Raw genomic sequence first — 4,456 nt, 5'->3', positions numbered from 1 at the left:
TTAGCAGAAATTAGTAGAATACCAGTCACAAATACACGTGACACGGTATTATGCTGGTACCTCAGTCTGTAAGCTAAACTGCGTCACTTGTGCGGTGCTTAAAGGGAAGGTACACGTTTGGTAATTGTCAAGGACCTGTTTTCTCACTTGGTGTATCCCAACGTAAGCATTAATAACAAGCTTGTGAAAATTTGGGCTCAATTGGTCATCGAAGTTGTGAGAAAATGATGAAAAAAACAACACCCTTGTTGGACCGTGTGTGCTTTCAGATAGGAATAAAAGACTTCTAGCTAGAAGTCTTTTTTAGTTAGAAATACCTCTTTCTCAAACACTACGTTACTTCTGAGGGAGTCGTTTCCTACAACGTTTTATACTATCAACAGCTCTGCAATGCTCATTACCAAGTAAGTTTTTAAGTTAATATTTGTTGTGAGTTATTACCAAATGTGTACCTTGCCTTTAAGCAGCTCTATTAAACTTCGGCAAAGTTCTTACAGTAGGCCCTATAGCTTTTTCATGTAAGGACACTGTCAAAACTGAGACATATATCAGATCTCCAACCCCATCCAATACCTTGTGTTGTTTCCTAAACTGTTTTATTGGTACAGGACTAGAGTTCAACTGATATAAGTAAACATTTCTCATGATGTTATTGTATACGACCAATTGATTGAGGAAAAGGGCACAATGTCATGGTATCATGCCGTGGTTTATGATGGCTAATAAGTGTAAATTGCCGGGCATGTCTCAGTTAATTTCCTTCAAGTTTATCCTACCACGTGCCTACAAAACCCTGTGCCTGGCTCGTCTGCACTTACCTGACGGCGCAGTGCAGGCTATACCGTCAGTTTCAAAAGTACAGTGAACTCAAGTTGCACTTTTCGGGGACCATGAAAGTCCCTTTTTATAAGCGGGCGGTTATCTGTACGCCAACATGAAGCAAAACAGCCTGGTTGCGATAGTACAGTTTGTTTTCTGTCGTATTCCCGATAGTGCTTCAGTTTTTTCTTCTTTAGTTCGTCACGCTACAGTACAGGGTCAGTGTACTTTAACAGCTTTGAACAATACCTAGAATTGTTTTGGGTGGATGTCCCAAGCTGTGTTTATTTTAGTTTTACATATAAGTACATTGATTGACACAGATTCAACATTCAAAGTGCATTCTTGACAACATTTTGTTTTCATATTCTAAACAAAATTATACTATCGCATTCTGATGTTGTTTGTGTAAAAAGAACTATTCTTAATAGATGGAAATTTGCATCGGGGATAAAGAATAATAATTGTTTAAGTAATATGCCTGTGATTTGTTTTCCTCCACAAAGGTCGGGACAGTACTCGGTAAACAGTGCTAAAACAATCGGTTTATATGGGAGATTTAAACCAAAACTAAATATAATTCTTCTTAAAAAAGTTTTGTTGTACACACCGTTAACAAAACTATCAAATTCCTCATACATGAAAGCGTTACTTTAAAGTCTTTCTGTCTATGGAAACTAATTTTAAAAACAAAACAAAATAACTTCACACACTTCGAAATTAAATTTGTCATCAACACGTAACATAAGCTAAGAAATTTAGTTCAATATAACTTCAGCATTGACAGAAACAATAGTCCATTGAATAATAAGTTTGAGGGTTTTAAAGGGACACGTTGCCATGGATCGGGCGAGTTGGTTATTTAACATTTGATACCGTTTGTTAAATGCATATAACTCACAATCCAAGTTAACGTGTCCCATCAATATTCATAATTCCCCTTCCCAAGAAAGAAAGAAACAAAACAAAAAGAAACCTCCACCCAAAAGTTCACCGGTGTGTGCGCCATAAATTACCCTTTTGAATGGGAGGGTAACACTATTGTCCGGCAGCATTTAAAGGCAGTGGACACTATTGGTAATTTCTCAAAATAATTATTACCACAAAACCTTTCTTGGTGAAAAGTAATGGGGAGAGGTTGATGGTATAAAACATTGTGAGGAACAGCTCCCTCTGAAGTGACGTAGTTTTTGAGAAAGAAGTAATTTCCCAAGTTTACAATTTGAGGTCTCGAAATCAAGCATCAGAAAGCACACAACTTCGTGTGACAAGGGTGTTTCTTCTTTCATTATTATCCCGCAACTTTGATGACTGATTGAGCTAAAATTTTCACAGGTTAGTTATTTTATGCATATGTTGAGATACACTAACTGTGAAGGCCAGTCTTTGACAATTACCAATAGTGTCCACTGCCTTTAAGTTAAACAAGAGACAGTATTACAGTCTTTTTGATTCGCAGTGCCCTATTAGTTCTACACCGCCTCACCTGTGTGTTGATCGGCGCCGTGTGTTGTACTGATAGTCCAGCCCGCCACACGTTGAGAACTCGCGGCGGGGGCACCCCCAAAAAGTACAACCTTGGGGTCATACATATTATCATGTGTACTTTTCTAGCACTGAAAAACAAACCCGAATTATTACGACATTTTGAAGTGTTTTTCTGGTCATGTAAATTGGTATCATCTGTCAACAGACACCAACCCGTTTCATTGTCGGATTAAATTTATATTTACAAAATATGTCTACAGCCAAAAAGAGTAAATAAAAACAAAAAACAGAACACGAACCATCCCCCCCCCCCCCACAAAAAAAAAAGTTGCTGTCATCACACTTTGTGGGTTGCAAACTGAAGGGTGTTTCCTTTGGCAAACCTATGAGTAGCCCACTGTTTCCTTGAAAATGTCACTTTAAATAAAAGCAGAAGGTTTCGGTCTGCAACGGACACTTTGGCAGAGCAACGTCTTACAAGTACTTATGTTTTAACAGTTAATCATTATCCAAGTTGCAACGGAATTACCACAAATATCTTAAAGGCACTGTACACAACTGGTATAAAACTACTGAAAATAATTTTTAACGTAAAAACTTACTTGGGGACGAGCAATGAAGAGCTGTTGATAGTATAAAGAAATGTGAGAAGGCGGCTCCCTCTGAAGTAACAAATCGGTGAAAATTTTTGACTCAAAGTTTGTCCTCGAATATGAAGAGAATAATGAACGAAAGAACACTCTTGTTGTACAACTTTTGATTTGAATATGAGAAATTAACTCTTTAAATTAACTCTTTCTCAAAAACCAGGTTACTTCAGAGGGAGCCGTTTCTCACATTATTTATACTATCAACAGCTCTCTCCATTGCTCGTTACCGAAGTCGTTTATGCTAACAACTATTTTGAGTAATTACCGATAGTGTCCGCTGCCTTTAAGTAAGGTACTTTTTGTGTTTGTTCATTGGCTCACTCGGACTTCCTGTCAACTGTCGGAATTCGTGTTAACTTTTGAGGCACCTTTGTGTCATGACCGGAAGTGTAAAATAATACAATGGACGTGAATGAATGGGCTCGTCAATCATGGAGGTAGAAAGTCAAATGAAGGTGACGCCATTCATGTACTAATTTGAATAAGCTTGAATTACAAGAAACACATTAAACAATTGTTCTTATTATTAAAACGATTATTGTTATTGTTCTAAAGAGTCTAACTTAGGTGTTGTTCCACTATGGTGATGAAAACAAATCCTTAGTTCAATTGACGAAACGAAATCTGGGCTGAACAATTGATCTGGAACTAAACAGTCGTCTGCCTGGTGGCGCCTAGCGCCTTTTCAACGAAAAACCAATGTTGACATACGTCTCAATAGGGAGGTATTTTTACGGTATTCAGAAACACGATTTAACCCACGGCTGTTTTATGATTGACATTAACTGAATTCTCCAGAACTTAAGGGATTCCTACAAAATGAATGCGTAAGCAGGACAGTATAAATCAAAATATGCTAGTTTTAAGAACACATTCAAGTTTGAAGCTTTAAGAAGCTTATCTTCGTCTGACAGTGCGAAAAATATTTTTTTGGCATTTTATGTATTATTTAAATCAAATAAAAGTCTTTAATAATGGAGGTGAGGACAGTCCAAGAACAATTATGAGTTTATACATAAAGTGACATATTTGAATAAGTCCAGACAGTGTAAAGTCCTCAGTTAATGTAAAACAGAATGTTACGGCTGCATGTTAACAACTTTCGGCTGTCACCGAAACTAACTCGAATTGACAAAAAAAAGGCCCTTTTAAGCTTTAAGTCAAACTTGAACCTTATTCAGACTCCAGATTCTGATCAAAGCTAACAGCGGAACTGAACAGGCAACAGGAAATTTAGTCTCCCCTAAGTTCACTGTACAAGTTGACCAGCCCAAGATGCGCCAGTAAGATCTGTCACTGTGAGCACTTCAATTTTGTATGATTTTTTTTATCGACATGAACTGGCCGTATAGAAAAAAGTGCAAGCAGTATATATGGGTGATTTTGGGGAACAGTGCAGTGACATGGCGAGGGACTGTAGACAAGGAACAAAACCCAAGCTGAAAAACCGACAAATCTCAGTAGGACACCTCCAACGAAAGAATTATGAGTTGTGAAAC

Source organism: Asterias rubens, chromosome 21 (genome assembly GCF_902459465.1).
Source record: "Asterias rubens chromosome 21, eAstRub1.3, whole genome shotgun sequence".
Taxonomy (NCBI): domain Eukaryota; kingdom Metazoa; phylum Echinodermata; class Asteroidea; order Forcipulatida; family Asteriidae; genus Asterias; species Asterias rubens.
The sequence above is the reverse complement of the archived record's forward strand: the minus strand, read 5'-3'. Positions refer to the sequence as shown.